The sequence below is a fragment of the Rhinoderma darwinii genome, chromosome 2 (assembly GCF_050947455.1).
Source record: "Rhinoderma darwinii isolate aRhiDar2 chromosome 2, aRhiDar2.hap1, whole genome shotgun sequence".
Classification (NCBI taxonomy): domain Eukaryota; kingdom Metazoa; phylum Chordata; class Amphibia; order Anura; family Rhinodermatidae; genus Rhinoderma; species Rhinoderma darwinii.
Genome location: NC_134688.1, coordinates 12,183,807 through 12,195,616, shown reverse-complemented (window position 1 = coordinate 12,195,616; position 11,810 = coordinate 12,183,807).

The following is an 11,810-nucleotide window of genomic DNA, read 5'->3' as shown; positions in this document are numbered from 1 at the left end:
AGTTATATTCTTGTATATAGGAGCAGTATTATAGTAGTTATATTCTTGCATATAGGAGCGATATTATAGTAGTTATATTCTTGTATACAGGAGAATTATTATAGTAGTTATATTCTTGTATATAGGGGGCAGTATTATAGTAGTTATATTCTTGTATATAGGGGCAGTATTATAGTAGTTATATTCTTGTATATAGGGGGCAGTATTATAGTAGTTATATTCTTGTATATAGGGGCAGTATTATAGTGGTTATATTCTTGTATAGAGGAGCAGTATTATAGTAGTTATATTCTTGTATATAGGAGAATTATTATAGTAGTTATATTCTTGTATATAGGAGCGGTATTATAGTAGTTATATTCTTGTATATAGGAGAGTTATTATAGTAGTTATATTCTTGTATATAGGGGGCAGTATTATAGTAGTTATATTCTTGTATTTAGGGGCAGTATTATAGTAGTTATATTCTTGTATATAGGGGGCAGTATTATAGTAGTTATATTCTTGTATATAGGGGGCAGTATTATAGTAGTTATATTCTTGTATATAGGAGGCAGTATTATAGATGTTATATTCTTGTATATAGGGGCAGTATTATAGTAGGTATATTCTTGTACATAGGGGGCAGTATTATAGTAGTTATATTATTGTATATAGGGGGCAGTATTATAGTAGTTATATTCTTGTATATAGGAGGCAGTATTATAGTAGTTATATTCTTGTATATAGCAGCAGTATTATAGTAGTTATATTCTTGTATATAGGAGCGGTATTATAGTAGTTATATTCTTGTATATAGGAGAATTATTCTAGTAGTTATATTCTTGTATATAGGGGGCAGTATTATAGTAGTTATATTCTTGTATATAGGAGCAGTATTATAGTAGTTATATTCTTATATATAGGAGGCAGTATTATAGTAGTTATATTCTTGTATATAGGGGCAGTATTATAGTAGTTATATTCTTATATATAGGGAGCAGTATTATAGTAGTTATATTCTTATATATAGGAGGCAGTATTATAGTAGTTATATTCTTGTATATAGGGAGCAGTATTATAGTAGTTATATTCTTGTACATAGGGAGCAGTATTATAGTAGTTATATTCTTGTATATAGGGGCAGTATTATAGTAGTTATATTCTTGTATATAAGGGCAGTATTATAGTAGTTATATTCTTGTATATAAGGGCAGTATTATATAAGTTATATTCTTGTATATAGGGAGCAGTATTATAGTAGTTATATTCTTGTATATAGGAAGCAGTATTATAGTAGTTATATTCTTGTATATAGGGGCAGTATTATAGTAGTTATATTCTTGTATATAGGGGCAGTATTATAGTAGTTATATTCTTGTATATAGGGAGGCAGTATTATAGTAGCTATATTCTTGTATATAGGAGGCAGTATTATAGTAGTTATATTCTTGTATATGGGGAGGCAGTATTATAGTAGTTATATTCTTATATATAGGAGGCAGTATTATAGTAGTTATATTCTTGTATATAGGGGCAGTATTATAGTAGTTATATTCTTGTATATAGGGAGCAGTATTATAGTAGTTATATTCTTGTATTTAGGGAGCAGTATTATAGTAGTAATATTCTTGTATATAGGGGCAGTATTTTAGTAGTTATATTCTTATATATAGGAGGCAGTATTATAGTCGTTATATTCTTGTATATAGGGGCAGTATTATAGTAGTTATATACTTGTATATAGGGAGGCAGTATTATAGTAGCTATATTCTTGTATATAGGAGGCAGTATTATAGTAGTTATATTCTTGTATATGGGGAGCAGTATTATAGTAGTTATATTCTTGTATATAGTAGCAGTATTAGGGCGGGTTCACACATGGCGGAATTGCACTTAAATTCCGCTGCGGACACTCCGCAGCGTTAATCCGCAGCGGAGCCGTTTCTACATTGACTTTCACTTTAATTTAGCAGTGTTCGTTTACACGATGCGTACAATTCCGCTGCGGAGCATAGGCTGCGGAGCGGAATTTGGTGTCCGCAGCATGCTCTGTCTGTTGCGGAGCAGTGGCGGACTCATGGCGGAATTTCTCCATTGACTTCAATGGAGATTCAAAGTTCCGCAATGAAGTCCGCAGCTGTCATGCACATGTCATGTGTGCTGCGGATGCGTCTTGCTTTTTTTACTTGACATTTCTTCATTCTGGCTGGACCTATGTATTTCTAGGTCTACAGCCAGACTGAGGAAGTCAATGGGGCTCCCGTAATGACGGGAGCGTTGCTAGGAGACGTCAGTAAATAGTCACTGTCCAGGGTGCTGAAAGAGTTACGCGATCGGCAGTAACTGTTTCTGCACCCGGGACAGTGACTACCGATCTCAATATACATGTATCTGTAAAAAAACATATAAGTTCATACTTACCGAGAACTCCCTGTTTCTGTCTCCAGTCCGGCCTCCCAGGATGACGTTTCAGTGTAAGTGACGGCTGCAGCCAATCACAGGCCAAGCACAGGCTGCAGCGGTCACATGGACTGGCGCGTCATCCAGGGAGGTCGGGCTGGATGCCGAAGGAGGGACGCGTCATAAAGACAACGGGCGGTAAGTATGAATTTCTTTTACTTTCACTAGGGAAAGTGCTGTCCCTTCTCTCTATCCTGCACTGATAGGGAGAAGGGAAGCACTTTTCCCGCAGTCCGCAGCAGCTAGTCCGCATCAATGTACTGCACATTTTGTGCAGATCCGCAGCCGTAATCCGCAACCCGGATTAGGTGCGGCATTGATGCGGACAGTTGCGGAGGAATTCCGCCATGTGTGGTCATGCCCTTATAGTAGTTATATTATTGTATATAGAAGCAGTATTATAGTAGTTATATTCTTGTATATAGGGAGCAGTATTATAGTAGTTATATTCTTATATATAGGAGGCAGTATTATAGTAGTTATATTCTTGTATATAGGGGCAGTATTATAGTAGTTATATTCTTGCATATAGGGGCAGTATTATAGTAGTTATATTCTTGTATATAGGGGCAGTATTATAGTAGTTATATTCTTGTATATAGGGGCAGTATTATAGTAGTTATATTCTTGTACATAGGGAGCAGTATTATAGTAGTAATATTCTTGTATATAGGGGCAGTATTATAGTAGTTATATTCTTGTATATAGGGGCAGTATTATAGTAGTTATATTCTTGTATATAGGGAGCAGTATTATAGTAGTTATATTCTTGTATATAGGGGCAGTATTATAGTAGTTATATTCTTGTATATAAGGGCAGTATTATATAAGTTATATTCTTGTATATAGGGAGCAGTATTATAGTAGTTATATTCTTGTATATAGGAAGCAGTATTATAGTAGTTATATTCTTGTATATAGGGGCAGTATTATAGTAGTTATATTCTTGTATATAGGGAGGCAGTATTATAGTAGCTATATTCTTGTATATAGGAGGCAGTATTATAGTAGTTATATTCTTGTATATGGGGAGGCAGTATTATAGTAGTTATATTCTTATATATAGGAGGCAGTATTATAGTAGTTATATTCTTGTATATAGGGGCAGTATTATAGTAGTTATATTCTTGTATATAGGGAGCAGTATTATAGTAGTTATATTCTTGTATATAGGAGGCAGTATCAGGGCATGACCACACATGGCGGAATTCCTCCGCAACTGTCCGCATCAATGCCGCACAGAATCTGCGTTGCAGATTCTGCAGCGGATCTGCACAAAATGTGCAGAAAATTGATGCGGACTGGCCGCTGCGGACTGCAGGAAAAGTGCTTCTCTTCTCCCTATTCAGTGAAGGATAGAGAGAAGGGACAGCACTTTCCCTAGTGAAAGTCAAAGAAATTCATACTTACCGCCCGTTGTCTTGGTGACGCGTCCCTCTTTCGGCATCCGGCCCGACCTCCCTGGATGACGCTCCAGTCCATGTGACCGCTGCAGCCTGTGCTTGGCCTGTGATTGGCTGCAGCCGTCACTTACACTGAAACGTCATCCTGGGAGGCCGGACTGGAGACAGACGCAGGGAGTTCTCGGTAAGTATGAACTTATATGTTTTTTTACAGGTTGCTGTATATTGAGATCGGTAGTCACTGTCCCGGGTGCAGAAACAGTTACTGCCGATCGCGTAACTCTTTCAGCACCCTGGACAGTGACTATTTACAGACGTCTCCTAGCAACGCTGCCGTCATTACGGGAGCCCCATTGACTTCCTCAGTCTGGCTGTAGACCTAGAAATACATAGGTCCAGCCAGAATGAAGAAATGTCATGGTAGTAAAAACAATACGCTCCGCAGCACACATAAGATCTGCGGACTTCATTGCGGAATTTTGACTCTCCATTGAAGTCAATGGAGAAATTCCGCCATGAGTCCGCCACTGCTCCGCAACAGACAGAGCATGCTGCGGACACCAAATTCCGCTCCGCAGCCTATGCTCCGCAGCGGAATTGTACGCATCGTGTAAACGAACACTGCTAAATTAAAGTGAAAGTCAATGGAGAAACGGCTCCGCTGCGGATTAACGCTGCGGAGTGTCCGCAGCGGAATTTAAGTGAAATTCCGCTATGTGTGAACCCGCCCTTATAGTAGTTATATTCTTGTATTTAGGGAGCAGTATTATAGTAGTAATATTCTTGTATATAGGGGCAGTATTTTTGTAGTTATATTCTTATATATAGGAGGCAGTATTATAGTCGTTATATTCTTGTATATAGGGGCAGTATTATAGTAGTTATATTCTTGTATATAGGGAGGCAGTATTATAGTAGCTATATTCTTGTATATAGGAGGCAGTATTATAGTAGTTATATTCTTGTATATGGGGAGCAGTATTATAGTAGTTATATTCTTGTATATAGTAGCAGTATTATAGTAGTTATATTATTGTATATAGAAGCAGTATTATAGTAGTTATATTCTTGTATATAGGGAGCAGTATTATAGTAGTTATATTCTTATATATAGGAGGCAGTATTATAGTAGTTATATTCTTGTATATAGGGGCAGTATTATAGTAGTTATATTCTTGTATATAGGGGCAGTATTATAGTAGTTATATTCTTGTATATAGGGAGCAGTATTATAGTAGTTATATTCTTGTACATAGAGGCAGTATTATAGTAGTAATATTCTTGTATATAGGTGCAGTATTATAGTAGTTATATTCTTATATATAGGAGGCAGTATTATAGTAGTTATATTCTTGTATATAGGGGCAGTATTAGGGCATGCCCACACGTGGCGGAATTCCACTTGAATTCCACAGCGGACACTCCGCAGCGTTAATCCGCAGCGGAGCCGTTTCTCCATTGCCTTTTTTTTAGCAGTGTTCGTTTAGAGGATGCGTAAAATTCCGCTGCGGAGCATAGGCTGCGGAGCGGAATTTGGTGTCCGCAGCATGCAAGGGATGATGCAGAGTTGTGGCGGACCGGTTGCGGACTCACGGCGGAATTTCTCCATTGACTTCAATGGAGATTCTAAATTCCGCAATGAAGTCCGCAGCTGTCATGAAAATGTTATATTTGCTGCGGATGCGTCTTGCTTTTTTGACATGACATTTTTTTCATTCTGGCTGGACCTATGTATTTCTAGGTCTACAGCCAGACTGAGGAAGTCAATGGGGCTCCCGTAATTACGGGAGCGTTGCTAGGAGACGTCAGTAAATAGTCACTGTCCAGGGTGCTGAAAGAGTTAAGCGATCGGCAGTAACTGTTTCTGCACCCTGGACAGTGACTACCGATCCCAATATACAGCAACCTGTCAAAAAAATAGAAGTTCATACTTACCGAGAACTCCCTGCGTCTGTCTCCAGTCCGGCTTCCCAGGATGACGTTTCAGTCTAACTGACGGGTGCAGCCAATCACAGGCTGCAGCGGTCACATGGACTGTCGCGTCATCCAGGGAGGTAGGGCTGGATGCCGAAAGAGGGACGCGTCACCAAGATAACGGCCGGTAAGTATGAAATTCGTTTACTTTCACTAGGGAAAGTGCTGTCCCTTCTCTCTATCCTGCACTGATAATAGAGAGAAGGGAAGCACTTTTCCCGCAGTCCGCAGCAGCTAGTCCGCATCAATTTACTGCACATTTTGGGCAGATCCGCCGCAGAATCTGCAACGCAGATTCTGTGCGGCATTGATGCGGAGGAAATCCGCCACGTGTGGGCATGCCCTTATAGTAGTTATATTCTTGTATATAGGGGCAGTCTTATAGTAGTTATATTCTTGTATATAGGGGCAGTATTATAGTAGTTATATTCTTGTATATAGGAGCAGTATTATAGTAGTTATATTCTTGTATATAGGGAGGCAGTATTATAGTAGCTATATTCTTGTATATAGGAGGCAGTATTATAGTTGTTATATTCCTGTATATAGGGGCAGTATTATAGTAGATATATTCTTGTATATAGGAGGCAGTATTATAGTAGTTATATTCTTGTATATAGGGAGCAGTATTATAGTAGTTATATTCTTGTATATAGGGGCAGTATTATAGTAGTTATATTCTTGTATATAGGGGCAGTATTATAGTAGTTGTATTCTTGTATATAGGAGGCAGTATTATAGTAGTTATATTCTTGTATATAGGGAGCAGTATTATAGTAGTTATATTCTTGTATATAGGGGTAGTATTATAGTAGTTATATTCTTGTATATAGGGAGCAGTATTATAGTAGTTATATTCTTGTATATAGGGGTAGTATTATAGTAGTTATATTCTTGTATATAGGGGCAGTATTATAGTAGTTATATTCTTGTATATAGGGGCAGTATTATAGTAGTTGTATTCTTGTATATAGGGGCAGTATTATAGTAGTTATATTCTTGTATATAGGAGCAGTATTATAGTAGCTATATTCTTGTATATAGGGGGCTGTATTATAGTAGTTATATTCTTGTATATAGGGAGCAGTATTATAGTAGTTATATCCTTGTATATAGGGGGCAGTATTATAGTAGTTATATTCTTGTATATAGGGAGCAGTATTATAGTAGTTATATCCTTGTATATAGGGGGCAGTATTATAGTAGTTATATTCTTGTATATAGGGGCAGTATTATAGTAGTTATATTCTTGTATATAGGGAGGCAGTATTATAGTAGCTATATTCTTGTATATAGGAGGCAGTATTATAGTGGTTATATTCTTGTATATGGGGAGCAGTATTATAGTAGTTATATTCTTATATATAGGAGGCAGTATTATAGCAGTTATATTCTTGTATATAGGGGGCAGTATTATAGTAGCTATATTCTTGTATATAGGAGGCAGTATTATAGTGGTTATATTCTTGTATATGGGGAGCAGTATTATAGTAGTTATATTCTTATATATAGGAGGCAGTATTATAGCAGTTATATTCTTGTATATAGGGGGCAGTATTATAGTAGTTATATTCTTGTATATAGGGGCAGTATTATAGTAGTTATATTCTTATATATACAGGGCAGTATTATAGTAGTTATATTCTTGTATATAGGGGGCAGTATTATAGTAGTTATATTCTTGTATATAGGGGCAGTATTATAGTAGTTATATTCTTGTATATACAGGGCAGTATTATAGTAGTTATATTCTTGTATATAGGGGCAGTATTATAGTAGTTATATTCTTGTATATAGGGAGGCAGTATTATAGTAGCTATATTCTTGTATATAGGAGGCAGTATTATAGTGGTTATATTCTTGTATATGGGGAGCAGTATTATAGTAGTTATATTCTTATATATAGGAGGCAGTATTATAGCAGTTATATTCTTGTATATAGGGGGCAGTATTATAGTAGTTATATTCTTGTATATAGGAGCAGTATTATAGTAGTTATATTCTTGTATATAGGGGGCAGTATTATAGTAGTTATATTCATGTATATAGGAGGCAGTATTATAGTAGTTATATTGTTGTATATAGAGGCAGTATTATAGTAGTTATATTCTTGTATATAGGAGCAGTATTATAGCAGTTATATTCTTGTATATAGGGGCAGTATTATAGTAGTTATATTCTTGTATATAGGGGGCAGTATTATAGTAGGTATATTCTTGTATATAGGGGCAGTATTATAGCAGTTATATTCTTGTATATAGGGGGCAGTATTATAGTAGTTATATTCTTGTATATAGGGGGCAGTATTATAGTAGTTATATTCTTGTATATAGGGGGCAGTATTATAGTATTTATATTCTTGTATATATGGGGCAGTATTATAGTAGTTATATTCTTGTATATAGAGGGCAGTATTATAGTAGTTATATTCTTGTATATAGGGGCAGTATTATAGTAGTTCTATTCTTGTATATAGGGGGCAGTATTATAGTAGTTATATTCTTGTATATAGAGGGCAGTATTATAGTAGTTATATTCTTGTATATAGGGGCAGTATTATAGTAGTTCTATTCTTGTATATAGGGGGCAGTATTATAGTAGTTATATTCTTGTATATAGAGGGCAGTATTATAGTAGTTATATTCTTGTATATAGGGGCAGTATTATAGTAGTTCTATTCTTGTATATAGGGGGCAGTATTATAGTAGTTATATTCTTGTATATAGGGGCAGTATTATAGTAGTTATATTCTTGTATATAGAGGGCAGTATTATAGTAGTTATATTCTTGTATATAGGGGCAGTATTATAGTAGTTCTATTCTTGTATATAGGGGGCAGTATTATAGTAGTTATATTCTTGTATATAGGAACAGTATTATAGTAGTTATATTCTTGTATATAGGGGCAGTATTATAGTAGTTATATTCTTGTATATAGGGGGCAGTATTATAGTAGTTATATTCTTATTATTAGGCTGCAGTATTATAGTAGTTATATTCTTGTATATAGGGGCAGTATTATAGTAGTTCTATTCTTGTATATAGGGGGCAGTATTATAGTAGTTATATTCTTGTATATAGGAACAGTATTATAGTAGTTATATTCTTGTATATAGGGAGCAGTATTATAGTAGTTATATTCTTGTATATAGGAGGCAGTATTATAGTAGTTATATTCTTGTATATAGGGGCAGTATTATAGTAGTTCTATTCTTGTATATAGGGAGCGGTATTATAGTAGTTATATTCTTGTATATAGGAACAGTATTATAGTAGTTATATTCTTGTATATAGGGGCAGTATTATAGTAGTTATATTCTTGTATATAGGGGGCAGTATTATAGTAGTTATATTCTTATTATTAGGCTGCAGTATTGTAGTGTTGGTAAAGAGATTAGTTTGTCAGGTCAATGTGCCAGATTTACGACTGTAATTGCGCTTAAGCCTTCATTATAAAACGTGTAGCAGTTCTAGCGCTTACTGTTGCGTTAGGTTTTAATAAGCAAATTCAACATAACAGATTTGATGTCCTGCACCCCGGCCTCATTGAATGACGTTTTATCCCACGTAGCCTGTGACACAAAAGCAGCGATTACACAAATAGAGGCGCAGATTTAAAATAAATAAAGTCTTACTGCAGGTCAATGAGCTTTTTTTTCTGCTCATTCACGCAGCGTGTGGAGATTTGGTAGAATCTCATCCACTTTGGTGCTACTGGATTATGCTACCGATTTTCCACAAGTAAATCAGTTGTGTAAAATCCGCAGTATTTACGCAATGTGTGAATGGACCCTTATACTTTTTTTCTGTGTAGGATCCTCTCCTAGTTTTATCTTACAAATACGGCCTACGATACTGCCGTGTGAATATAGGTATATACATTTTGACTAATTTTTTTTTCTTCGTTACAAGAAAGCAACACTAACACGGAGTGTGGGAATTCCTTTTCATCACAGACAAATACGTCTCCGCTGTAGTTTTATTTCAGAGTGTTGAAGGACTGCAATCTCCAATGTGGATAATGTGTTTGACGTGTACAACGTGTGATCTTCGCAAACTGTGCGGTGCCAAGAAATTTACTCTGCAACATACAAAGCCCAAAAGTAAACCGCTTTGACACCAAGGTGGTATATACGGCCCATATGTCAAGAACGCTGTATATAAAACCACCCTAGGGCACAAAGAAGAGCTGAAGGCCGGATTTTCACATCCTTTCTATGGGGATCTAAGTTTAGTTCAATAGAAACCACGAGGGGTCCGGGCTGTGGCCATGAAATGTGGCCGTTTTGGGCAATGAGCGTGTACAGCAGCACTCCGGTTCTGTATTCTGGAGCCACAAGACGTCAGCTTCTCGCTTTAGAAAATATGACTAGGGAATAAATACCTCCGCAATACGGCATGCAAGTGACTCCATATGGTCCAGTATGGGCCAACGCAGTCTACTGGTGCTGCACTACAGATTAGTACACATTGGACCTATCATACGGCTGTAGTTCTATACAGGAGGCCACGCCGTTACTTAACGTTAGGGAGGATCCATCACTGGTTTAGTATTGGCCTATCTCCTAGATAATCTAATAGGCGCGGTCACGCCAATAGTGAAAATTGTGTCCCTAAACGATTATTTTTGAAGTTATGAGCTTTTTATCTAAATATGCAAATGAGGCCATACTAGACAAGTGGGAGGTAACAGCAGCGATTTTCCAGAGGTGGAGCTACCTCATCTGACGCTGTCCAATCAGCATGAAGCTGCTTCACACAGTGTGAGAGACTGAGGCTGGAGGGAAGGGGGATCACTTCAAATAGCCAAATCTCCGACCGTGGACCACCTAGAATAGCGGTTCTGGTGGCATATGAAAGAGGAGATTCTAATCTTTCATATGGCACAGTTCTAGCTGTGAAACAACGAGATGTCGCCAGTTGTAGAGTCGGGAATGGAAGCTGTGTACTACATGATCAGGCTGTGTTGCTGGGCAGGAAAGGGGGAGAAGCTGTATGCTGATTGGACAGAGACTAAGGGTATGTTCACACGAAGTGGTTTCAGACCTAATGCGGGCGTTTTATGCCTGAAAAAAAAAAAACGCCCCTAATACGCCTACAAACATCTGCCCATTGCTTTCAATGGGTTTTACGGGGGTTCTGTTCCCACGAGCCTTCATTTTACGCGTCGCTGTCAATACGGCGCCTAAAAAGACGCCCGCGAAAAAGTGCATGTCACTTCTTGGAGCAGTTTTTCATGGACTCCATTGAAAAACAGCTCCAATAACGGCTGTAAAAAACGCAGAGAAAAACGCGAGTGGCTACCAAAGAAGTCTGAAAATCAGGAGCGGTTTTTGCCTGAAAAGAGCTCCGTATTTTCAGACTTTTTTGTCACTGCGTGTGAACATACCCTTACAGAAAATTTTACACGCCTATGCACAAACTTCGCAAATTTATTTTAATTTTCAAAAAAAGTATCCCTGTAGTAATCCGCATCATAGCGCCTATTAGTTAGGAGATCGGGAATTAATAAACTGGCGACAAATCCTCTGGAAGGTAATAATTGCAAAGACAATTCTTGAGCAACTCTCAGTAAACATTGTTCAAGCAGATGAATAGACACAAACTCGATTTTTCTCATCTGCAAGCCCCAGCACCGACAGCCATTCCCCATTGCCAAAAAAGTAACCTTAAGGCTGGGTTCACACGACCTATTTTCAGACGTAATGGAGGCGTTTTACGCCTCGAATTACGTCTGAAAATACGGCTCCAACACGTCGGCAAACATCTGCCCATTCATTTCAATGGGCTTTACGATGTTCTGTGCCGACGACCTGTCATTTTACGCGTCGCTGTCAAAAGACAGCACGTAAAATTACAGCCTCGTCAGAAGAAGTGCAGGACACTTCTTAGGACGTAATTGGAGCCGTTTTTCATTGATTCCAATGAAGAACAGCTCCAAATTACGGCCGTAATGGACGCCTCGCAAAACGCGAGTACTTGCAATTACGG